Genomic DNA, 27,224 nt, shown 5'->3' with positions numbered 1-27,224 from the left:
GGTAAAGAAGTCGTAACAACTTTGCATTGTCATTTTAGCCCCTTGTGGTGGGTTAACCCCAGCTGGATGCCAGGTGCCCACCAAAGCCATTCTATCACTCCCCCTCCTCAGCTGGAAAGGGGAGAGAAAATATAACAAAGGGCTCGTGGGTCAAGATAAGGACAGGAGAGATCACTCACCAATTACCATCATGGGCAAAACAGTCTCAGCTTGGGGAAAATGAACTCAATTTATTACAAATCAACCAGAGTAGGGTAATGAGAAATAAAACCAAATCTCAGAACACCTTCCCTCCACCCCTCCCTTCTTCCCTGGGCACAGCTTAGCTCCTGGGTTCTCTACCAACCCCCCGCAGTGGCACAGGGGGACAGGGAATGGGGTTTACGGTCAGTTCATCACACGTTATTTTCTGCCACTTCATCCTCCTCAGGGGCAGGAGTGATCACACTCTCACCCTGCTCCAGCTTGCAGCCCCTCCCACGGGAGACAGTCCTCCACGAACTTCTCCAATGTGGGTCCTTCCCACGGGCTGCAGTTCTTCATGAACTGCTCCAACATGGGGCCCTTCCACAGCACGCAGTCCTTCAGGAGGACACTGCTCCAGCGTGAGTCCCCCATGGGGTCACAAGTCCTGCCAGAAAACCTGCTCCGTGGGCTCCTCTCTCCACAGATCCACAGGTCCTGCCAGGAGCCTGCTCCAGCGTGGGCTTCCCATGGGGTCACAGCCTCCTTTGGGCACCCACCTGCTCCGGCGTGGGGTCCTCCCTGGGCTGCAGGTGGAGATCTGCTCCCCCGTGGACCTCCCTGGGCTGCAGGGGGACAGCCTGCCTCACCATGGGCTTCCCCACGGGCTGCAGGGGAATCTCTGCTCCGGCGCCTGGAGCACCTCCTCCCCTCCTTCTGCACTGACCTGGGGGTCTGCAGGGCTGTTCCTCTTACATGTTCTCAGTCCTCTCTCTGGCTGCCATTTTTCCCCTGCAACTTTTTTCCTTCTTGAAAATGTTATCACAGAAGCGTTACCACTATCGCTGATGGGCTCGGCCTTGGCTGGCAGCGGGTCCGACTTAGAGCCGGCTGGTATGGGCTCTGCTGAACACAGGGGAAGCTTCCAGCAGCTTCTTGCAGAAGCCACCTCTGCAACCCCCACTACCAAAACCTTGCCACACAAAGCCAATACATCCCTGATAGTAGGAGGATTTGACCTCCCCTACTGAACATCATTATGTCCTCAAAGCACTTATTCCTACTGACCGGTGCTCTACTTGAGGCAAGAGAGTGAACTTAATGCTTTATTGCAAAATTATAAGAAGTATCTTTGAAAATACTTTTCGATTTTTTTTCTGTTATTTTAGTTTGTGCTAGCAAGCAAAAAGTATGACCACATTTTAACTACAAAGCAGGCTGTTCTGCTAGCTGCCTGGAGAGGCATCCATGACCCTTAAGGATGAAAAAGATGCGATTTATAATTTCTGCACTAAAGATCTTGTAACTTTTGATTGATGTAGTCTCCATTTAGCTGTCCTCAGCCTTAGATAAACTCAACACTACTTAAAATTAACTCCTGCTCTGACAGCTCCCATGTGGCTTTGCAATTGGGATTTGAAGTTGTTGGTGTGTGTCCTCTCCAGCTATGCCCCTGTTTACCTGTCAAGCAATTCCTCTGGCTGCCCCACCTGCATCAGCACAAGTCTGACGGAGAACACTCCTGCAGAAGACTTCATATACTGGAAGTAATATTTTTCAAAGTTAACATAAATACAAGCGTATACCAAGGACTGTATATGGACAGATCTATACAGAATGAGGACCAGGCTCACATGAAGACTAATGCAAATAAACATTCCAAGCAGAAAAAGAAAAACAAAAAACAATCAAACAACCCCACCTAACTAAAAGACTACATTAATGCTATTTATTTCAAATTTTTGTAAAGTTCATGCTAGAGAATAAAAGCATATAACTACCACTAAACAAGACCTATAACAGCAATACATTCATTCCTGTCAGGAGTGGAGGATCCTGAGTTTCTTATTGATGTTCAACCTCAGTTTGGATGTCAATAGTGGGTGAAGATGTTATGCTCTTTGAAGAATACATCATTCAACAGTTTGCACAACCCTGTCCCTTCCAATTAATCCTCCAAAAGATAAATTAGGAATACAAAATTATTATTCAGCAAAATTTATACTGATTTATTCTTTTAAGAACAAAGAAGAAAGAAACATAGTACAAACATATTCCTAACAACTTAGGTGAAAAACATTTAACATCAAGTAATTGAAGTTTTAAGATCTTTTGAAGTTTCATAAACCATAGATAAAGGCCCCTTGGGAATGTCATTTTCTCATTAGGAGGCATAAATGAGCTCCTGAAATAAACATTACAAAGCATTTTTCTTTTATTTTTTAGTTCATATCTTCTTTCAGGGGAAAGTAAAACACACAATGAGGTGGGTAATTTCCTCCAACAGTATATTTGCTTAATATTTTGTAGCTATGCAACACAGCAACTTGTTAGATTTACTTTTGTAGACAACTTAAACATAGGGCTCTTAATATGAGCATTTTAATCCATTTCAGAGATGAGTAAATTGACATCCACTACAATTAATAACTAAAGTGTTAAAAATGAAAATCCACCATAAATAAGTCAGTAACATGAAGTATCCTTAATTTTGAAAGCTACTTTGTTTTTATTTTAAATGAACTGATTTGCTCCCTCCCAAGTTGTTGGACACATTGCTTCAATCGGCCTTTGAATTATTCACTGCCATTTCCTGAGTGGATACTTGGCTAAGGTTAAGAAGAATTTGGAATTTACAGGATTATATGAGTTAGTGTTTGATCCTAGTAGGAAAGTTGGACAGGAAAAAGATTTCCTCTTTGGAAAAATATTTCTGATACCAGCATTTCCTCCATTTTGCATCAGGCTGAAAAACTAATATTTTAAAAACAAGAAATTCTTACCTTTCCCAAAAATAAGTAGCTGACCTATAGCTACCTATATCCTCCATGCTCAACAAAGATACCCCATATATGGATTCACTCTCAGTGAGTGCTCTAGGAACCATGGCTTTTTCTTTCCTATCTAAACAGAAATTAATAAATGAGTTAAATCTATTTCTTACCTGAAGAGGGGCTTGTAGACCTGAAAGCTGGTTGACTTTTTTTTTTTTTATCTCCTTTAGAAATGAGTATTACTTCTACTCATCACTTTGCCTTTTTTCTTTGGAGCAATTCCACTTTGTCCAACTGAAGTATTTATTAGCATAAAGAAAGACTCCAAAGCTTACAACCTGCCAAAACTTTCAATACTTCTTTGCTCTTTATTTCAACACAGACAGAAGCTTTCTAATTCTACAGGTTGGTTAGAATTTAATATAACTTATTAAATATTAAAATACATGTAATCAAGATTGCAATGAACACTCCTCAGTGCTCAGGTTTGTTCTACAGATAATTGCAAGTCCATTAGAAACAGGAAAGCTTTAGCCCAACCACCAACATGCTGCATAAGTGCTTTTTTGATAATTACATTCATTAGGAGAACAGGAACTCTCCAGTCTTTTTGTGTGCTTAACTGCTTATGTTATATGGTTTCCCCAAACTTTTTAGCTTTTGGGAGTTTGCAGCCTTTGACATGTAAATTTTTTAAAACTCTGATTGCCTTATTAGCAAAGTAGTTTTGCCATTAGTCACAGATTACATTCATTTAAATTTCAGTTTTTAAAATCTTTCTAGGCTACAGAAGATATAAGTGAAAAACAACAAAACCTCAGTACTACCAAGGTCTGGATCCTAATGTCAAACATGGAAAATAGAGCCCTGATTTAGCCCCAAGAATCCACCAGTAAGTCCCAAGAAGAATCAAGGTTCTCAAAATGGCCATCCAAAAAAATCAGCAGAAAAAGCAGAGATCAGACTGAAGTCAGATGTGTTCTGCCTGGATCTGCCTGCAACAGGGGAGGAGGAAATACTGACTCTGCACCCTTCCCAAAGCGGCTAGTGCCCTCTTTTATTTGGGATATTGTATTGGCTTTGTTTGGCAAGGTTTTGGTAGTGGGGGTTGCAGAGGTGGCTTCTGTAAGAAGCTGCTGGAAGCTTCCCCTGTGTTCAACAGAGCCCATACCAGCCAGCTCTGAGACGGACCTGCCGCGAGCCAAGGCCGAGCCCATCAGCGATAGTGGTAACGCCTCTGTGATAACATTTTCAAGAAGGAAAAGAAGTTGCTGGGATGGACAGAAATGGCAGCTGGAGAGAGAGTGAGAACATGTAAGAGAAACAGCCCTGCAGACCCCCAGGTCAGTGAAGAAGGAGGGGGAGGAGGTGCTCCAGGCACCAGAGCAGAGATTCCCCTGAAGCCCGTGGGGAAGCCCATGGTGAGGCAGGCTGTCCCCCTGCAGCCCAGGGAGGTCCACGGTGGAGCAGATCTCCACCTGCAGCCCAGGGAGGACCCCACGCTGGAGCAGGTGGGTGCCCAAAGGAGGCTGTGACCCCGTGGGAAGCCCACGCTGGAGCAGGCTCCTGGCAGGACCTGTGGATCTGTGGAGAGAGGAGCCCACGGAGCAGGTTTTCTGGCAGGACTTGTGACCCTGTGGGGGACTCATGCTGGAGCAGTGTCCTCCTGAAGGACTGCATGCTGTGGAAGGGACCCATGCTGGAGAATTTCGTGGAGGACTGTCTCCTGTGGGAGGGACCCCACACTGGAGCAGGGGGAGAGTGTGATGAGGCCTCCCCCTGAGGAGGATGAAGTGGCAGAAATAACGTGTGATGAACTGACCGTAAACCCCATTCCCCGTCCCCCTGTGCCACTGGAGGGGGTAGGTAGAGAAACCAGGAGCTAAGTTGTGCCCAGGGAAGAAGGGAGGGGTGGAGGGAAGGTGTTCTGAGATTTGGTGTTATATCTCATTGCCCTACTCTGGTTGATTTGTTATAAACTGAGTTCATTTTTCCAAGCTGAGTCTGTTTTGCCTGTGACAGTAATTGGTGAGTGATCTCTCCTGTCCTTATCTTGACCCACGAGCCCTTTGTTATATTTTCTCTCCCGTTTCCAGCTGAGGAGGGGGAGTGATAGAACGGCTTTGGTGGGCACCCGGTGTCCAGCCAGGGTCAACCCACCACAGATATGCAGCCCTGAACCTTCTCCCAATACTAAACGTATTTTTCCTAGGAAAGTAAAAAACAGGACTTTCTCTTTCTATAGAAAGAGAGTTGCTGCCTATCACTTAGGAAATAAATTAGCAACAGCTCAAGGACTAGAAGTCTTTCCCCAGACTAAAGGAATTTAAAGATACAGTTTTTAAAGCGGGTGCCTTAACGAGGAAACTACAGCTTATTTACGTAGAAACCTTTTCAGCTGATGCTGTGATGATACGCAGAAAGAATTAGAAGAGTCATTAAAAAAAAAATAATCAAGAAATAAAAGGGCAAGTGGAAGGCTACATTGTAAACTTGGGATTTAGAGCAGTCACTTGGAATGAACTATTGCTGGGTACCAGTCCCTGCTTCCAGGATCGCATTCATATTTTATTCAAGGATTTTTTCCACGTACAGATAATTCTGAAGTAGGAAAACAAATCCAGAGTACTGAGAGTAGTGAGCATCTCGCATACCTTTAGGAGCACATTCAAGGTGGGTCCAGAGGTGAGACTGTCACACAGGCACAAGGCATCCATCTGGGAAACAGGCCAGGAGGCAGGCACACCTACAGCATAGCTCAAGAAGGGATTAAGGCCCTCAAACCAAGTCGACATGGGGCTCCCAAACCCATGGAGAGGTGCAGGGGGAGGTCCCAGGGGCAGGTGGTCAGGCTAGTAAGGCCTGTGTCAGGGCCCTGAGGGCACTAGCAAAGCACCCATCAAGCTTCAAGAGCCAAACCAGGTTTAGGTTTCGTGGCAGTTCTCAGGATAGTGGTGGCCTTGAGTACTGAAATGTTCTAATCTCTCTACCATAGGTCTGAAACTCAGATGGTATATTAGTGTGTAGCCAGCTGTGGGAAGAGAATTACAGTGGGCGTGTCTCCATTTGCATGTAGGCAACCCACACTTTTATCAGATTTGCCACAAAGTTCAGAATATTGAATTGAGTTGGCTGTTGAGGTTCTACTTACCATGTTGGTAACATTCCACTCTCAGATCAAGATAAATAACCACAACAGTGTTGCAGAAACACTATGCTGACAGCGAAATGTTTCAAAAGTCAATTTTCTTTAATGATATCAAAATACAACGGTCAAAGTGAATAGGAATGTTATGTGGTATTGAAATACAGCAGCCAGATTGAACAGGGCTATTAGGTTGTAAACACTGTGAGAAACACAACTTATTTACAGGTTCAGGGTGTCAGTTGGGAACCATCACTACACGAACTGTAACAGCAAAAATCAAGAACAACATTTCACATTCAACTTGCTTCAGCTGCCAAAACAACAGAGAACAATCCTGATACTAATTCCCAATGATAGGGATTTTGTGACAATTATGTCATCACTGCGATTAATTTCACAGTGAACATTGTATTTGGCCTGTGTAATCCTCCTACCAAGTAGCACTGATCTCTCAGCCTGGCCTAATTAGACAAAAGTTTCAGGATTACATTAGGGTCAGGCAAAAGACATTTACAGAAAGTGAGGTCAGTGAATTACACATAGGAGGCAGCGTGGTACTGGAGTAATGGTCATGCCTTGAACAAGGAAAGAGTGTGGCCTTTTGGGATTCTAACGGAAAACTAAACAAAGCCTTGAGCTCTTGCCCAGTCTACAAATGCCAAGAAGAGACGAAAATCAAACAAGGTAAAAATTATAAACAGTCTCCTTGCACACATTTAGGAAAGCCAAGTATAGTCCCAGTTATTGTTATAGCTGAACTGGTTTTGGCAAAAGACGCATTTTTAATAAAATAGTCTAGTCACTGGGCACTGAAACTCCATCCCAAAGTGGAGCTTATTCTGCTGGGGATATACAAAGCTATTTTTCTTAACTACTCAAGCCACTCTGCCTACCACAAGCCTACTTCTGCTCTATTGAAGTCAATAAAAAGGCTCCTATTGATTTCAACAAGCATGGGATCAGATCCAATGCCAAAATCATCCAGGAGGTAGAAAAGAAAATAACAGCTGAATATTGAAATGGCATGATGAATACCTGCCATTTTTAGCACTGCTTTTATACATTATTGCAAAAAGAATAACAGGAAGGTGTTTCTATTTTGCTGAAATATTCATCAGAAATAATAGATGTTTTATCAATGCATAAAAATACCATGGAATTATTACTTTGTTTTGTGCATTGTTGATGCAAAAAAGGATAGTGGATTCATAAGCTCCTTTATTTATTCAAATTGTATCAGAAACTCTAATAAATAAGACACATGCTAGATCAAAGTTGTGTGTATGCAGAAACTGTCTCTCCTTGCAAAAGGCGAGTCCAAGAAATTCCGATTTTTGGTTACATGTAATATTTCCATTAGTAGCTAGATATCAGAAAATTAGGCTACTAATTTCAAAATGTTCACTACAGGTAACTGTTCATATATGTGAAGCCAATTAGTCTAGACTTAAAGATTCCCAAGTAATTACTTTAAAAGTGTTTGCATTAGTAAACTATAACTAAAGAAAACAAGACTGCACCAAAGTTTGATTTGTGGAATAAACAAACTATGTTTGTCTAGAGGTAAAGAACAAAGACTGTATCAAATACAATCCCTAGGGCGAGAAGCAGAGTAATAAACAGTGTCTTTTCTGCTACAGGTTCTGATTTTTCTACAGATTCCTCCTATTTTCAGCTTCACCTAAAGCAAGTGGTAAAAAATAATAAAATTATTTTAACAAAAGAAAGCATGAAGGATAATAAAGAAAGCTTTTGCGTGTCTCTTTCCACATTTTTCCTCAAAATATTTGTTATTTCCAACTCTCCGTAAAGGCCTTTGCATGTAAGAAATTCGGCACCATCAAAACCAGCACTACTTATCAACATATAAATACATTTTAAGCACCACCTGTCTCTAAGCTGTTGGAACTGTCAATTGAATTTTTAATACAACATCTATGTTATGCACAACAGTCATGCACTAAAAAGAAAGCCGATTCTCTACCTTGTATCTCATAAAGACAGCTAAAATCCAGTATATTCAGCTAAACTTTATTGAAATCAATGCAAGTTGATAATAAAAATACAATAAAGATCATAAACATTAATTTACTTATATCTTACATATTCTGCTCATGTCTAATTGCAATAGCATTTCTGATCATGCTTAAAATCCATAACAAATGGCTTCTGTAATACCTACAGTGTCAGGTTGTTTTGAGGTTGGCAAGCTAAACAAGAGCACATTATACCTTCATTGTTATGGTTTCTTTCCCTTGGGAAGAAAAGAACAAGTGGGGAAAGAGGGCATGCCTTGGAAGTCAAGAAGATCATCTGAACCCAGAAAACAGAGTGCACTCATTTTGTGCTCCTCCTGCTACCCTCTAGACTCTGTTTCTTCATCCTTCTTGCTTCTCACACTGTCTCTCCTTGTATATTAGATAATATGCAATGGTCTCAAAGAGGTGTTTGGTTATAGGGATGCAGAATCTCATACAATAGGACAAACTTCCTTGAATATGTCTCAAGGCATAAATAATAATTATAATCTTACTGAGCACAACTTAATGTAAACTAATGAAGATGACAGAAGTGCCTTAAGCAAAGATTGAGAAGTGTGATTGAAATTCAGAGATGCATTCTGTTTTACTTCAGTGCTCCCTAGCAGCAGTTCTTCTATCTATTCAACATCTGTTGAATTGACATTCTATATATTTGGCATGTGCTTTTATATATATGTGTGTGTGTGTACACTGCTTTTATATATATATATTTGACATCTGCTTTCACAGATTTAGCAAAAGTTAATAAATCATTGGCTAAATATAAGCCCTTATTTCTTCTGCCTTGTTCAGAATTTTCTGAATGACAATACTTTCCAAAAGCAAAACAAAGAAATTCTGGCTGAAATTATAGTTAAAAACCCCCAAACAAGCCGAAACCAAATGGCAACACTGATTTAGCTCTGATGGTAAATTTATTGTTATAGTTTACGTGATGATACCCATGGTATTTTCCTCATAGACTCCTTCACTTCATTATGCATAATGCAATTCAACTAGAAGAGCCAGAGGAGCTATTTCAGTATCCCATGGAGATAAAGCAGGCCACAAAATACACACATAATGACAGTCAAATATTTCATGATGCTGTCTACACCATGCACTGCAAAACAAGGAAAACTGAATTTCATCTTCTACAGAACTATGACAAATTCATTGGCTATATAAAGATCCTTAATAGAAATGGTAAGATTGATATGAATGAAGAATAAATGCAAATGCATTGATGTGGAAGAACCTGAAGGGAAAAAAAACCAAAACCAAAACAACAGAAAGGCCGTAAGAATGATCTAACAGGTCATCAGGGTCCTAGCACATACCTCTGTGCTGCTTCTTAGGACACTCAGAGTGAGAGAGGAATCTTGGCAATTCACAGATCTGTGACAAGAGACTGATCACTGCCAGCTCCTACAGTGTACAAAAAGGCACATCCAAACCCAGTACATGGTAAGCAAATGGCAAAGACACCTGGAAATACGAGTAGGACTCAATAGGTCCTCATCCTCAACATTACCACAAGGAATCCTGGACAGACTAGTTGTATACAAGCATTTTGGTATCTGATGATTGGCCAAACTACCATGACACATACATCTTGCTGTTTGCAAGTATGCGGTTGTCAGAGCACAATACTTTCTGACCAGGTTCTTTTAGCTATTCGATGTGTGGAGAGTGTAATATTTAATAAAATTTACTTACCTGAAGATATTTGACATTACATGGGATTTCTGATTTAGCAGAATGATACAAAATGTTCTGAAAACACAATAAAAATGTAAGTTATGCTTAGCAAAATATAGCAATTGCAATACACAGTTCAATCACAATACCAATCTGATCTCCATTACCAGTCTCTATAACATACTCACTGTCATGACACTGGGCATTCCCAGTTGCCGGGAAGGAATATGCGGGTTAAAGCCAGCTGAAGCCCATCACCTTCTTCAAAATTCTTTTGCTAATTGTTTAGTTTTTGTACTTCACATTGGGCTGAGCCACGTATACACTCCCCTCCCATGCTAGCATGGCTAACTCACGGAGACATGCAGACTCTTTTAATGAGTTCATTAAAACATTTACACCACCAGTTGACTCAGTCAGCTGTGATGTATCAGCTGACCCACCCAGCTAACATAGCTGACCTAGTCAAACAAAGTCCCCTGTATGTTGAGATAAAGTTAGTTGCTTTGCAGTGACTGTGGTCAGTCACACCCTACGATATTTCCTGAGCTTCATGGGCACAGCACCCTTGCTCATTGTGTCTGAGCCTTCTTCCGTTGTAGGGGATTATTAGTCAGCCACGATTATAAGCCAGTAGTATGACAATAGGAGTATGTGTAAGTAAAATCAGTCATTTGAATTTACACCTTCCCTAAGAGGTCACACTGAGATTTCCTATGTTGTTGTTGCAATGCTGCAAGAATTGCTCTGGATCTTGTTTCTTTTGCCCTTCTACTTTCATTTTATAGCATGGAGGTGTTTGTTCTCTCCCTTCCACTGTCCTCTAAGCCTTTAGAAAAAGGCAGGTGATCACAGTGTTTATTCACCATAGGTACCATAAAGGTGAAAAGCAGCCCTTTACTTTCTCATTGCATGCATCAAGAATAGTAAAGCTTGAAGAGCACTACCATGTTCAACACTGTTTGTCCTAAGCTTGATCCTCAGTCCTTCTATTATGCTGCTGCTAAATTTGACCAGAGTCAGGAGCACTTCGGTCATGTTGTCTTCTAGTCAAGACAAGTACAGGGGACTATTTCCCTCCTGCTCTGTTTAAGTGAAATATCAGATTTGGAGCAGGAACTGAAGAAAAGAGGCCAGGCATCAACCTCCAGCACCACTTCCAGTTAAGACGCTGCTGCAGAGACCTTCCTTGTTCACGTAGAGTCTCATGACTTGAACACTGGCTTTACACTAAATACTTTGACTTTGTGCTAGTTTCTAAGAGCACTCATACAGCTGAGTTGGAAGGAAGGCTGCGATTAACATCTGTTAGTTGCCAGAATTTCACAGATACTTCAGCTTATGTTTTGACATAAGTAGGTAAACAGAACAATGAAAACATGGCCTTTGTTTCAACCAAGACAAGGTGAAGAATAGTGTGAGATAGATACCTCCACAAGAGCTGAACAAACTCTTTTGCAGAGCACCTTGCTCGTCTCTGACATTTAAATCTTAAGGAATACCACTTCAGTGCTACAAGTGATGGAGAAAGCTGATGTGGAGCTAAGAGATATCAAAGGATAACAAGGAGAAGGGAACAAAGCAGTGTCACTACAAACAGCGGAAGCCACTGTATGAAGTACATTAATATAGTGACGTACCTCATTTTTTATATTATGTTAATAATTATTTTCATCACAAAAATGTTTAGATCAAGCGCAATTTAGGCCCTATTGCACTAGGTGCTTCACAAAGATAGCATAAGAAAAAGTCCCTGGGAGTTTGCAGTTAAAATAGGGGGAAAAAAAGATCAAAAGAAATGAGAAAACAAGTATCATTATCCTGTTTTCTCTCCAAATATTGATTGACAGGGTTCCCTGCACATGCAGAGAACTTTCCACTTTAAACTAATCATCTTATATAAATAGTCTGATTGATCCTCAGGGTGTGATCCACCATGCTGTTTAAATGTTTGGAAAACAAACATTAAATTTAATTGTCTTATCCAGATGTATGAAAAGAAATAAAGCACCAGTGGCAAATCTGCTCCATTTCTTTCTGAAAGATTTTTGTTGTTGTTGTTTAGCAAAATGGATTAGGTTTTCAGTATTATTGTTGACAGAATGATGCAGATTTTCTCCTGAGGCTGAAAGGATACTTAAGAATTGGGCACTAGGAGATTGTTACTGTCTGTTCTTCACATTCATAAAGGATGTGCACTAAAATATAATGCTATAGTCCATGGTAATTCAAAAGATATTCTTGTTACCATATCACCCAACTAGTATTTAGAGTAAGCCATTATACTGAGGCCATTTTATGATAATGTATTTTCACCGATACAAGTAAAATTACACAAATACGATGCCAAAATGAAGGGGCCATTTCTGTCTGTAGACTACATGCAGAAAGTGAAATACTCTTAGGCATCTTGTTCTCAAAATTGAGTCCATGCCTTTGAGCCAGGCACCTAATCTTTACACACAGTGTAAAGAGAGTGAGGCACCTCTAAGCAGTGCTCGTAAGGGCCAGGATGGACAAATACTCTGGGATTACAACAGTTTAAAATACATATATTAAAATGTTGCAATATTAAAATGTTATAATATTAAATATTATTATACTGTATTGTTGCATTGTATTATTAAATATTTCATATTAAAAGCAATTTAAATATTCAAAAATGTTTTCCTTTGGCTTTATGAAAATCTCTTTTGATCTTGTAATTTTTGAATGCATGGCATTTAGGGTTAATATTGTATCCAATACTTCAGTGTTATTTCAGGCAGAGAAAAATTGCTGGGCACTGCAGTGAAGTTAAATACTTCTTTTCAGACAATTTGTTGGGGGAAGAACACACCAAAGAATTCCTGTAACCCTCCAAAAATAAATAATTCAAAAAGGAAACTGTTACTGTTGTAATTTTGTCTAGTAGACCAGAGAGAACATAAGCACTCCAGAGCCCAATACACACTCCCTGCTTTCAGCAAGTATCACCAGCAATTTTCGAAGTTCACCATTTGTCACAAGTAATGTTTTCTTCCTTCTTCCTTGTGGCAATAGCTAGCATTCTTCATTTCTGATAATGTCTGTCCAGTGTAATTTTACAAAAGCTGTGAGGTCATAAGCCTTGGATTCTTGTCCAGATCACTTAACTATTTATCATTTACAGGTGCTGTTGATGTGTTTGATACTGTCTGGCATTGCTGACTGTCAAATACACTGCAAGTGAGAGAGCAATTATTTGTTTTTCTAGCTGCTTAAACTCAATTATTTTTCAGCTCAGGTAAGTAAACATAGGAAGTAAACATAACATACTGAAATGTGTGGATTCACTATTTTATGTGAGCTGAAGATCTAGTCTGAAATACATCTCAGTTTTTAAGATATGGTATGGAACTTGGAAGTTTTGTGACCTTCATCATCAGGGATATATGTTGTTTATTTTACTCTTTAGGGAGAAAATGAAGAAAGATCACCTGCTAAGAAACGTTATGCTTTTCCAGGAAATTACTCTTTGACAGAGAACGTTAACATTTCTAGTATTATTACCTCCACAGTTGCAGTACCAGCTGTAGAAAATTACAAGGTTCCCCCGTGGAACCAGGATGTAAAGATTTGGAAAAGGTGTTAAATGGCTTCTAGGCAACATTTTTTCCCCTCCAATATGCAATAATTTGGAAATATCAGCCACTGAAAGGAGGTGACTGTTTGCAAGGCTGTCAGTAGTCATGCTCTCATTGCTCATCATAATCTTCTTTTAGAATCCTATTTCATAAAACAAATATTTTTGTACAGGTCACTGAACAGACAATCTGCATGTCCAACTGATGTGCAAGACCAAAAGGTGGTGTAAGTTAACTCTTATTTCACATGCCTGAAAAAAAATTCAGTGATTTTTTTTCTAATGAGGTAGCAGAGATGAATTAGGGCGTCAACAGTTAATTGAAATGCTAATAGAGCCAAAATCATGCTGAACTGAACTTGCAGTATAGATGCAGTAGCCAGTTTTTCAGATATTACTAGGTTTCTCCAAAGCAAAAAATTATGATCTAAGACCCAAAATCTTGTAACTTGAACTGTAACATACTGTACTGTTTGTCACTCAGACACAAAATGGAATATCTATTCTCATATTCATTCTACCTCCATTTCACAGATATCTTCACACAGTTTACAACTACACTTTCTTCTGTGTAAGTTCTTAATTTATTTTTGTTCTTTATAATCATTTTAGAGATAGAAAAAAGACAAAGTGAGAAGTAACTATCTTCTGTGATAAAACACTGATAGGAAGACACCATAAGCATAAGTAATAATTGCAATACATATCCAACATCTAAAATATGCAATTACTATCATTGGTTGAATTTTTTAATATGTCAGTAAACCTGTATGAACAAATATTAGCTAATGAACTGAAAGATCTTTAAAGAACCTGCACTTTCCTGCTGTACTGCTATTCTCAAGCCATAGTTCTGACTGAGCCCAAATAACTGTGCTGTTAAAGTACTGCCTATGTATTTCTACGCTATTGATTTTGAAGGATGATCTATTTCTAATGACAACATGAAAGTATGTAGAAGAACCTCACAGAGAACATTTTCCTGTCAGTTAAACGTCACTTGACAGATACAATATTAATGAAAAGCTATTTCATGGTGTCCTCTATGTTTTTTGTTAAAAGACATTCTCAGAAATCTTATGTCCTTATCTGATTTTCCCCTCAGTTTTGAAGAGAAATCTTTTTCTACCAACATATTCTCTCTAGTTTATAACATCCTATGGAATGAAATCAAATTAAGAATACTTTTTTTTAATATATGTAGAATGTTTGTCCTGTGAAACAATTGCTAACAATTACCAAACAGGACAAGTTCCCCTGGAAAAAGGTGATAAATATTAACTGCTCAAACAGCAGTCTGTGTCCATGACATTTTATCTTTGCTCTTGTTTGGCTAATGTTTATAAATTGAGCCCCTAATTTATCTTCAGCTGAGCTTGAAAAAACAGAGTTAGAGTTCAAGTTTTATTGCTTACTGTTATTTGGCATTACAAGCTTTAAAGTAAATTTCCTTCCCAAGATATTCTCTCTTATCATTAACCACCAGGACATCCCTTATCCTACTTTTTCTGGATCAAAAAGGCAGATAAGAGAGTAATGTATCTTTGCAGAAACTAACCGAACCCTCTCTCAAGCAAAGTTCATCAACATTTAACCTAGTAACCACAATTAATATGTTTGTATGTTAGAAAAGGTATCTATATGAAAGAACTCTGAAGTTTGTTATCCAGTAGAATTATACACAGCATTTACATATCCTGCTGTATGCTTACTTCAGCTTTGACATGATGCTGAGACAGTGGCTTGTATATACAGACATTTTTAGGATTTCCTTCCAGTACTCTCAAGAGATAGATTGCAATTTCTTATATCACAAATGCAACCTGTGGAGTTAATAATTCTTTCAAAATGTTTCTAACATCAATTATTAATTTAACCTTTCTGTTCTGTGGCTTTCTACTGATGGTTTTATAGCCATATGTTTTTGCGGTGGAGAGGATGGGAGGAAGTGAAGAGGTATATAAATCAAAGAAAAATCATTAGAAACACTTAAGTTGGAGATCCTCATATCTCTACATTTCATTTCAACTAATGACCTCTCATCTTCAGAAAGGTAAATCTTTGATAAGAAACTAGATGCAGGCTAACATGTAAAATATTCTAATAACTAGTAAGAAAGCTAAATACTGACTGCTAGTTTCCAGTAAAGGAAAAGCTACTTCTAACATCAGATGAGTGAGTCACCACACAAAACCATCGCTCACTGAGGAGTGTCTCATGAACAGTGACTAGGACATTGCACTTTGTAGATACCTTTTCTGAGTAATCTTTTTGGTATTAAAAACTTTAGCCACAAACACAATGTTTTTAATTTTATTGTCATCTTCCTTGTTTTTCCAGAAAATGAAATACTGATCCTTGGTGCATTGTGCTCTAATCTGTAGGAATAGATGTGTTTCAACAATGGGATGTGGTTCTTGTGTGTGAATTTCTCATCTCCAACCAGATCTAATATTTTTGTTTCATTTAGGTGAAAAATAACATAGAAATATATGTGAACCAAAGGGCTGGAGTTCAGTTTTGCACTTTTTTTTTCTGAGAGTGGGCCTTAATGAAAATTAAGGGCCATATATTATACCACTGCAATCTCACCAATATTAAACAGGACCATTAATAAAACCAATTTATTTTCTTTTTTAATGTAACATTGCATTCTCTCAGTAGAAAAGTAATTTTTTAAACAAAATCTGCAGTTTGAGAAGCAAACAAAGGAAAGAATAGCCTTTGGAAAATATTTGCAGGGTTTTTTCCTCTCAAAGAGGAAAAACATGCTGAAATTGTTTTACTGTTCAAGGAAAATACGTGGGCTTTCATTGCTGGTATTCAAAATATGGTGACCTTCAATTTTATTTCTCTAAAAAAAGAAACGGAATTTTAGAAGAGAGCTTGAAAATGAAAGAAAAAACACTTTACTTGAAGTCTCTTCAGGAAAGAAAATATCATTCATCACCAGATCTGTGCAGGAAATGTAAACACAGGTCAAGTTTAAAGAAAACATATGCATAAAACCAGAATGAAAGACACTTGTCTAATTTACGTCAGAGACCCCGCACAACAACTTTGAATGTATGTGGGAGAACAAAAAAATACAGACTGAGAGGGCTGAAGGTTCCTTATGATGTTTCCTCTTATAAATTGAGGAGGAGTAGAAGGAAGACACACAGTGTGTTGAAACTCCAAGGACCTGCAAGTAACATGCTTCCTAGAAGCCCCTTAGAAAAGTTCTAAACCATCTCTTTATATGGTTGTCCTACTAAACTGTATAGTTGGTACCCTAAAGTGAGAACCTGATATTGAAGATGAAGTGTCTCTGCTCTAGCAGCCATTAATGAAAGAATGACTTTTCTTTTGCTCTGTATCTCCTGTAGACATTTTCCCCAGCCAAGGTGGATCTGCTGGAAAACCACTGCTGGTAATCATTTGTAGTGGTTCCAGCTTGGCTAAAGGAAAGGCAACACTCTTGACAGTTCGCACACTATAAATGCTTATCAAAGCTATGAAAAACAAAAGCATTAACACAGTCTTTGACAAAACCAAAACAATAGCTCTGCCTTCATCACAGTAGGTAAACCTTGGACTGACATTTTATATAGTTTACAAATAGGAGGCCAAACCCTGATATTACTGAAGTGCTGGAATCAATCACATTGACTCAACTGTCTCATTCACTGTTTCTATCTAAACATTTGTAACTTGAAGAAACTACAGCTTGAAATTTTTCAATCTAATCCAGAATAATTTTCTGTTACTATTGTTGAGCTTTTAAATAAGTACAATAAATAGATTACTAACAGCTTACTGAATATATTTAAACTGCTTAAATGTAGCAAATAAAAGCTGGCAACCAGCAATTATCAGTATTATTTTACTAAGAGGTATTTTACCAGATGTTTGCATACACTAATATAAAAGTAAGACATAGAAATAAAGGTAAACTAGTGTTCAGTGGCCATGAAATCTAGAGTGCAACATTAACAACTTTCTGGCATAGGTGATCAAGGAGTCAACAAGGAACAGTGCTTTTCTGAATCTCATGCTTACAAAAAAGGAAGAATTGGCTGGGGATGTGGACATTGGGGACAGGCTTGGCTGCAGTGACCATGAGAAAGTGGAGTTCAGGGTCCAGAGAGAAGGGAGCATGGCAAAAAGCAGGAGAGAACACTGGATTTCAGGAGACCAGACTTGATCTCTAAAGAGATCTGCTTGGAAGAATCCCATAAGACACATCCCTGGAGGGAAGACACGTCCAGAAAAGCTTGTTGATATTTACAGATCACATTCTCCAAGTGCAAGACCTGTCCCAACAAACAGGAAATCAAGGTAAAAAGCAGGAGGATGCCTGCAAGGATGAACAAGGATCTCCAAACTGAACTCAGACATAAACCAGAAGTGAACAAGAAGTGGAAGCAGGGGCAGATGACCCAGGTATACTACAGACTTGTTGTCTGGGTGTGCAGGAATGGGGTTAGGAAAGCCAAGGCTGGCATGGAGTTGAATCTGGGAAGGGATGTGAAGAGCAAGCAATAGAAAGGATTCTACCATACACAAGCAGCAAAAAGACTGCTAGAGAAAATGTGGTCCTGCTGCTGAGTGGGACAGGGGATCAGATGAAAAGTAACAGAGAAAAGGATGAGATACTCAGTGTCTCCTTTGCCTCAGCCATTACCAGTAAGACCAGTCTTTGAGAGTCTCAGGCACCTAAGACCACAGGGAAAGTCTAGAGCAAGGAAGACACCCTCGGTTAGGAACCATCCCATCAAGGAGCACTGCACATACGTAAATCCATGATGGGTTGCATCCATGAGTGCTGAGGTAGCTGGCTGATGTTATTGCAAGGTCACTCTAGATTATCTTTGAAAGGTCATGGCAACTGGAAAAAGTTCCTGAGAACTGGAGGAAAGCAAATGTCACCTCTATCTTCAAAGAGGACAAGAAAGAACTGGGGAACTATGGGCTGGTCAGTCTCACCTCAGTCCCTGGGAAGGTGGTGGAGAGAATCCTCCTGGAAACCATGTCCAAGCACATAAATAACAAGAAGATAATCAGTCAGCATGGATTTATGAGGGGGGAAATCATGCTTAACTAACCTGACAGCCTCCTACAATGAGATGATACAGAAGCAAAAAGTCTGTTTAGATGTCAGTCACAGTGGTGTACTCCAGGGGTTGATACTGGGGCCAATACTGTTTAACAACTCCATCGATGACCTGAGGACAGAGTGCACCCTCAGTAATTTCACACGTGATAGAAAACTATGAGGAGTGGTTGATACACCAGAGGGTTGCGGTGCCATCCAGAAGGACCTTGACAAGCTAGAGTATGGGGCTTCTGGGAAACTTATGAAGTTCCACAACTGAACTGCAAAGTCCTGCATCTGGGGAGAAATAACCCCAGGCACCAGTACACACTGGGGGGGCAACAAGCCGGAAAACACCACTGCGAAGAAGGACCTTGGGGTCCTGGTGAACAGCAAGCTGATCATGAGCCAACAAAGCACCCTCATGGCAAAGGCAGCCAACAGTATCCTGGGCTGCATTAGGAAGACTGTTGCCAACAGGTCGAGGGAGTTGATCCTTCCCCTCTACTCAGCACTGGTGATGCCACACCTGGAGTGCTGGGTCCAGTTCTGGGCTCCCCAATGCATGAAATATATGGACCTACTAGTATGAGTCCAGAGGGTCACAGTGATGGTTAAAGGAACAACTTTCATGTGAGGAGAGGCTGAAGGAGCTGGGACTGTTCAGCCTGGAGAGGCTAAGGGGGGATCTCCTTAGTTTGTACAAACATCTGAGAGGAGGGAATAAAGGTGAGAGAGCCAGACTCTTCTCAGCAGCATCCAGTGAGAGGACAAGAAGCAATGGACAAAAATGGAAACACATGAGATTCTATTTGAACACAAGAAAACACCTTTTTACTGTGAGGGTGGTCAAATACTAGAGTAAGTTATCCAGGGAGGTTGTAGAGTCCTCATCTGTGGAGATATTCAAAGCCTGACTGGGCTTGGTTCTGGACAGCCTGCACTGGTTTATCCTGCCTGAGCAAAGGGTTTGGACTGGATGATCTGAAGGGGTCTCTTCCATCCTAAGCAATTATGTGATTCTGTGAAATCTAAGGTTAGCTACAGGCAATATTTTGGAAACTGTATGAACTATGCCTTTTTTTAATGTGTTCCTACTGCAAGTCAAGCTACCAAAGGAAAAAAACCCAACCCCAAACCAAACCTAACACCTGACTTGTGATAATCTGCACTCAGACTGTATCTTTGTATTTTTAGCTTGTAGAGAGTTAAATAATTTGTTGCACAGCGGAAGTGTAATATTCAATTAAACCTACCCTCAGGGAGAAAAACTATTTGAACAGCACTGTAATCTTAATGAAATGGGTGAGATTTCAAACTTCATCAGTTTAGAATCTGAAAATAGTATGGCTTAGGCTCTGTGAAATAGTTTTACCTTTTATAACAAATTATCTGTCTCCAGTACACTGTAGTTATTCATCACTTGCATGGAGTTCTGTCACATTAAAACAATTTTTCTTGAAATAATATAGAAAACCTAAGTAATTTTTATGCTATATTTGGTCATATTTGCAAATATGAAAAATTAATGAATTTCTATCAACCTACAATCTGGGTATGTGCATATTATATAATAAATCATTTTAGGGCAATACCATGTCCATTTCTGACATTTAAAAGTTTTTTTTTCCCCTTTGGATAAAGAAAAACCATAAAACAATGGTGAGATCTTAAAATCTAAAGACCTCAAAGAGATGCTGAAGTGTAAACTATTGGTTTATAACTGATTTAATATTCTCAGATGAACAGTGTGATATAAAGGTACTTTTATACCATTTTCCCAACATATCCAATTTGCTGCTTACATGTATTTTCAGACTTCTTACAGACAAACCTGCACCTGATTCTAGAAATTTTGAATGCATGAAAATAGCTTGATGCTAAAAATAAGTAAATGGAAATGTTCTCTTTGACTCGCTCACTCTCCCAAAGGTATTCTGTATTGTGAAAACTGAGGAAAACTTATACTTGTAGGAGTGCTTTTAAGAGTATAATCTCAGCTTTTCAACCTTGTGTGGCAGGTGCCAGTATTCACCAACCCAAGTAGCTACATTACAGTCACTACAGGTTTTCTACCATTCCTACTGATAAACGTCCTGCTGAGCACAATGGTCATGGTATTATTAGAAACCCTGTATTATTATGGTCACAGTATTATACATCTGAATGCAGTCTTGAATCTCTACTGTACCCAAAAGAATTAGTTAGATTTGATAAAATCTTCAAATCAGAAATGGTTTTCACTGATAGTGTTCCAGAAAGATTATTGCTGATTAAATGTCAGGTGACAACTGAGTTCATTAGACATTAAATGTAGAGAATAATGCAGTATCCAGCACTCTCTTTGAGGCAAAACCATGCTAGTTAGACTGCATGGGAAACTATTCCCAAATACTGGGAATTCCCAATACAATTTCCATTGTATTGTAGCACACAAATGCTTCAATGTGTCTATGGTTTTTGTTTTGTTTTGTTTTTTATTTTGACCTACCAAAATAACAAAATTGGCACTCAACAACCACCCGCCCACTGTGGAAAAAAGCAAAATGTAACACAGCATATAAAGTAGCAGGTCTTCGTTTTTCTTTTGTTTCTATTCAGCAAATTGCAATATTCTTAATTGCAAAGTATCCTTTTTGTGTGGATTAGACAAATCATTTCATTAAAGAATAAAATTTCAGTGGGTATAACCAAGCAGTTTTGAACTCTGTTCTGCCACCTTCCCAATATGGGGTTTGAAAAGTTGCTGATACTTTATATGTAGATAAGAGACCACAGCAAACTTAACATTCACTTGGAAAAATATTGCTCATCAGTAATGAATTGAGTCCTGTAGTATCATAGGCAATGACATTTTATAATCTTAATCATAATTCCTTTAAAATCCATCCTAAAAGCAATTAGATTTCTTGTTGCCAGTGTTAAATATATTCTTTTGAAAGTATTAGCCTGCAGTTTTCCCCAACACCTACAGCACACAACATACTTGCCTCTACCATAGTTCAAGTACAGAATAATGCCAGTGTGTCAAAACATGGGATGATATACTGAAGGACTTTATGTTTCAAGAGTGAAAATTCTGTACACTTCTCTTGTACAAAGTCAGTTTTCATTTTTGCAAACAATCTCTCAAGTTTATCTCCCCAAAACTACTCTTTCTAGTTTCTTTCATCTTATTTTCACGAGTGTTCTTTCTTTGTCTTACACACACACATCCCTACTTTCCTAACGTTTCCCCACCTGTATCCGACTGCTGATGCATTGATCACAATTTTGGCAAATAATGGTGGCAGGCTATTCAACATCATCTGCAACAGCAGGATATATAAGGCTTTTTTTTTTTCTTTTTTCCCAGTTAAAATAATTAGCAATATAATGGTTTGATCATTAAAACCCCAAATTGCCAGACTACTGGAAGGAATTAGGGAAGATTACATATCAGTTTTAATTAATGTTCATTTTATGAGAGTGCGCAGGCTGAAAAAGACTCAGGACTCTGCTGGCTTCTGTAAGGCAATACATGAAGGCTTGGTCCTTGTCCTGAAGAGCTTAGTTTCAAAGAAACCTTAATCTTTAAAAGCAATTAATGTGAGAGAGTATGATTAAGGTGTCTGCCAAAAGGCTCCCTAAGAATCACTTAATATTTAAATCCACTTAAATACCCAGAATAGAAGGAACGGTTGAAGGCTGTCACATTCAGCACTCTATTCTTGTCCCTTTAACTTCAAATCAACCTAGCTTACACATCAGCCCCGACTCTTAACAGCTTGCTGCCTATTTCTTTAGGAATGAATATTTCATTAAAATAAAGGTTAGCACCATAGGGTGTTAATGGCATTGCATTTCTATTCACAACACTAAGTGTAATTTGAATCATCAATAGAAGAAACAGAAGGAACAGAAGGAATGACCTTTCTTGAAAGATGCTGCAGGAAGAGAAATGTCGATAAAAAGCAAACAGTGTTTTCCATATCCCCTTACAAATAGCTATTTCCTGTTTATGCACTTAAGAGAATAGGCTTCTTTCTGAGCCATCAGATTGGCACAAGGGATCACTTGTCAACATGGGAGTGAAATAAGAGCTCACACATCCCTTGCAGTGTCCTGCTGCTCAGCTGCAGCAATCAGATATAGAATCATAGAATCATAGAATGGTTTGGGTTGGAAGGGACCTTAAAGATCATCTAGTTCGACCCCCTACCATGGGCAGGGACACCTTCCACTAGACCAAGCTGCTCAAAACCCCATCCAACCTGGCCTTGAACACTTCCAGGGACGGGGCATCCACGGCCTTTCTGGGCAATCTGTTCCAGTGCCTCACCACCTTCAACGTAAGTGAAGATTTTTTCCTTATACCTAATCGAAATCTACCCTCTTTCAGTTTAAAGCCATTACCCCTTGTCTTATCACTACATGTGCTTGTGAAAAGCCCCTCCCCAGCTTTCCTGCAGGCCCCCTTCAGGTACTGGCAGGCTGCTATAAGGTCTCCCCAGAGCCTTCTCTTCTCAAGGCTCAAAAACCCCAACTGTCTCAGCCTGTCTTCATAGGAGAGGGGCTCCAGCCCCCTGATCACCTTCGTGGGCCTCCCCTGGATTCGCTCCAACAGGTCCATGTCCCTCTTATGTTGGGGGCCCCAGAGCTGAATGTAGTACTGCAGGTGGGGTCTCACAGGAGCGGAGTAGAGGGGGAGAATCACCACCCTTGACCTTCTGGTCACGCTTCTTTGGATGCAGACAAGGGTATAGCTGGCTTTCTGGGCTGCGAGCTCACACTGCTGGGTCACACTGAGCTTCTCAGTCGGCGGCAAGGCCAGCAGCAGCAATGGTAAATCAGTGGCTAAGCGCTAGATTGAGGCAGACCGGGAGGTTCCCGAGGCCCGGGAGCCCCGGGGAAGAGCAGAGGGACCCATCCAGTGCCGGCAGCTCTCGCGAGGGAGGCTGAAGCAGCGTGGGTGTTACCAGGGGCAACTGTGGGAGATTTAAACAGCCCTGAGGAGCGCCGGCGACCAGGAGCGCGCGGCAAGCAGGGTGGGCAAACAGGGCGGGGTGCGTCAGAAAGGGCGTGGCGTGGCAGTTCGCGCAGGTAGGGTGCACCCCCCCCTTCCCAGCTCGAGAAGGCTACTCGAGTGGTGGGCATCGGCCCAGGAGGAGACCCAGCTCTGGTTGCCACATGGGTGAAAGCCACTGCGAGGAAAAATGTGGTGACGCAGACAGAGCTCCCATGCAAACGTGCAGGTGTCCAGGTCTCCGGCTGCAGGGAGTGCCTGAGCCTGTCACTGGTGCCGGAGGGCAGCAGGGACATATCCCATGTGCGGTGTGACCAGGTGGATGATCTGCTCAGCCTGGTGGCAGAGCTGAAGGAGGAACTGGAAAGGTTGAGGAGTATCAGGGAGTGTGAGAGGGAGATAGATTGGTGGACCCACACCCTACCATCCCTGAGGCAGAGGCAGCAGATGGAGGCTCTGCAAGAAGCGGAGGTTCCCCTGTCCTCTTGTCACCAGGCAGGAGGGGACCTAAGAGATGGAGAGAAATGGATACAGGTCCCTGCTCGGGGAGGCAGGAGAATCCCCTCCCTGTCTCCCTCACCTTCCCAGTTGCCCCTACACAACAGGTATGGGGCTCTGGAACTTCAGGACCAGGTCAATGAAGATCAGGGTGTAGATGAAGGCCTATCCAGGGGGGTGCCTAGGCTCAGTCAGGCAGCCCCACGCATTCTCACAGCCTCTGAAAAAAGAAAAAGGAGGGTAATTGTTGTAGGCAACTCCCTTCTGACGGGGACAGAGGGCCCAATATGCAGACCTGATCCATCCCACAGGGAAGTCTGCTGCCTTCCTGGGGCCTGGATTCGATAGGCCATCTCAAATGTATTTATGCCAATGCACGCAGCATGGGCAATAAACAGGAGGAGCTGGAAGCCATTGTGCAGCAGGATAGATGACTTGGTCATCATCACAGAAACATGGTGGGATGACTTCCATTACTGGAGTGCTGCAATGGATGACTATGACCTCTTCAGAAGGGATAGTCAAGGCAGAAGAGGTGGTGGGGTGGCTCTCTGTGTTAGGGAGTGTTTTGACTGTACAGAGCTACATGATTGTGATGACAAGGTGGAGTGCTTATGGATAAGGATAAGAGGGAAGGCCAACAAGGCAGATATTGTTCTGGGAGTCTGTTATAGACCACCCAACCAGGTTGAAGAGACAGATGAATCATTCTACAGGCGACTGGCAGTACTCTCACAATCGTGTGCCCTTGTCCTCGTGGGGGACTTCTTTAACTTTCCATATGTCTGCTGGAAGTACAACACAGCAGTGAATAAGCAGTCTAGGAGGTTCCCGGAGTGTGTGGAAGATATCTTCCTGACACAACTGGTAGGTGAGCCTACCAGGGGAGGAGCCTTGCTAGATCTACTGTTTACAAACAGGAAAGGACTGGTGGGAGGTGTGATGGTCAGAGGCTGGCTCAGGCTTAGCGACCATGAAATGATGGAATTCTCAATTCTCAGTGAGGCAAAGAAGGTGGTCAGCAAAACCACCACTATGGACTTCTGGAGAGCAAACTTTGGCCTCTTCAGGGCACTGGTTGAAAGAGTCCCCTGGGAGACAGTCCTGAAGGGCAAAGGGGTCCAGGAGGGATGGACATTCTTTAAGAAGGAAATCTTAATGGCTCAGGACCACGCTATTCCTGTGTGCCGCAAGTTGAACCGCTGAGGAAGACGAACGGCCTGGCTGAACAGACAGCTTTTGCTAGGACTCAAGAAAAAAAGGAGAGTTTATCATCTCTGCAAGAAAGGGCAGGCAGCTCAGGAGGAGTACAGGGATCTTGTTAGGTCATGCACAGAGGAAATTAGGCAAAAGCTCAGCTAGAACTATTGTAAGGGGCACTATTGTAAGGGACAATAAAAAATGTTTTTACAAATATCTTAACAGTAAAAAGAAACCCAAGGAAAATATCTATCCTTTAATGGATACAGAAGGGAAGGTTGCCACCAGAGATGAGGAAAAGGCTGAGGTACTTAATGTCTTCTTTGCCTCAGTCTTTAATAGGGACACCAGTTATCCGCAAGGTACTCTGCCTCCTGAGCTGGAAGGCGAGGATGAAGAGCAAAATATACCCCCCTTAATCCAGGAGGAAATAGTTAGTGACCTACTATGCCATCTGGACACTCACAAATCTATGGGACCAGACAAGATCCATCCAAGAGTACTGAGTGAATTGGCGGAGGTGCTTGCCAAGCCACTCTCCATCATCTATTGGCGATCCTGGTCAACAGGGGAGGTCCCAGAGGACTGGAGGCTTGCCAATGTGATGCCCATCTACAACAAGGGTCAGAGGGAGGATCCAGGGAACTACGGGCCTGTCAGCCTGACCTTGGTACCGGGGAAGATTATGGAATGGTTCATCTTGAAAGCACTCACGTGGCAAGTCCAGGACAAGCAGGGGCTCAGGCCCAGTCAGCATGGGTTTATGAAAGGCAGGTCCTGCTTGACCAACCTGATCTCCTTCTATGACCAGGTGACCCACCTAGTGGATGAGGGAAAGGCTGTGGATGTTATCATCTACCTTGATTTCAGCAAGGCCTTTTTCACTGTCTCTCATGACATACTCCTTGAGAAGCTGGCGTCTCATGTCTTGGACAAGTGTACTCTTCATTGGGTGAAAAACTGGCTGGATGGACGAGCCCAGAGGGTTGCAGTGAATGGAGTTAAATCCAGTTGGAGGTGGGTCACAAATGGTGTTCCCCAGGGCTCGGTGTTGGGGCCAGTTCTGTTTAATGTCTTTATCAATGATCTAGACAAGGGGATTGAGTGCACCCTCAGTAAGTTTGCAGACGACACCAAGTTGGGAGGGAGGGTTGATCTGCTCGAGGGTAGGAAGGCTCTACAGGGGGATCTGGACAGGCTGGATCAATGGGCTGAGGCCAATTGTATGAGGTTCAACAAGGCCAAGTGCCGGGTCCTGCACTTTGGTCACAGCAACCCCATGCAGAGCTATGGGCTTGGGGAAGAGGGGCTGGAAAGCTGCCCAGCAGAGAAAGACCTGGGGGTGCTGGTTGACAGCTGGCTGAATATGAGCCAGCAGTGTACGCAGGTGGCCAAGAAGGCCAATGGCATCCTGGCCTGCATCAGAAATAGTGTGGCCAGCAGAAGCAGGGAGGTGATTGTCCCCCTGTACTCAGCACTGGTGAGGCCGCACCTTGAGTACTGTGTTCAGTTTTGGGCCCCTCCCTACAGGAAAGACATTGAGGTGCTGGAGTGTGTCCAGAGAAGGGCAACCAAGTTGGTGAGGGGTCTGGAGCACAGGTCTTATGAGGAGCGGCTGAGGGAACTGGGGTTGTTTAGCCTGGAGAAAAGGAGGCTGAGGGGAGACCATATCACTCTCTACAACTACCTGAAGGGGGGTTGTAGTGAGGTGGGTGCTGGTCTCTTCTGTCAGGTGGCTGGTGATAGGATGAGGGGAAATGGCCTTAAGTTGCGGCAAGGGAGGTTTAGGTTGGATATTAGGAAAAATTTCTTTACTGAAAGGGTTGTCAGGTATTAGAACAGGCTGCCCAGGGAAGTGGTTGAGCCACCATCCCTGGTGGTTTTCAAAAAGCACGTAGACAAGGGACTTCAGGACATGGTTTAGTGGGCATGGTTGATGGTTGGACTCGATGATGTTGAAGGTCTTTTCCAACCTAACTGATTCTATGATTCTCATCAACCAACACCCCCAAG

The sequence above is a fragment of the Haliaeetus leucocephalus genome, unplaced genomic scaffold, assembly GCF_000737465.1.
Source record: "Haliaeetus leucocephalus isolate CR32 unplaced genomic scaffold, Haliaeetus_leucocephalus-4.0 Scaffold889, whole genome shotgun sequence".
Lineage (NCBI taxonomy): Eukaryota > Metazoa > Chordata > Aves > Accipitriformes > Accipitridae > Haliaeetus > Haliaeetus leucocephalus.
This window is presented reverse-complemented; position numbering follows the sequence as displayed.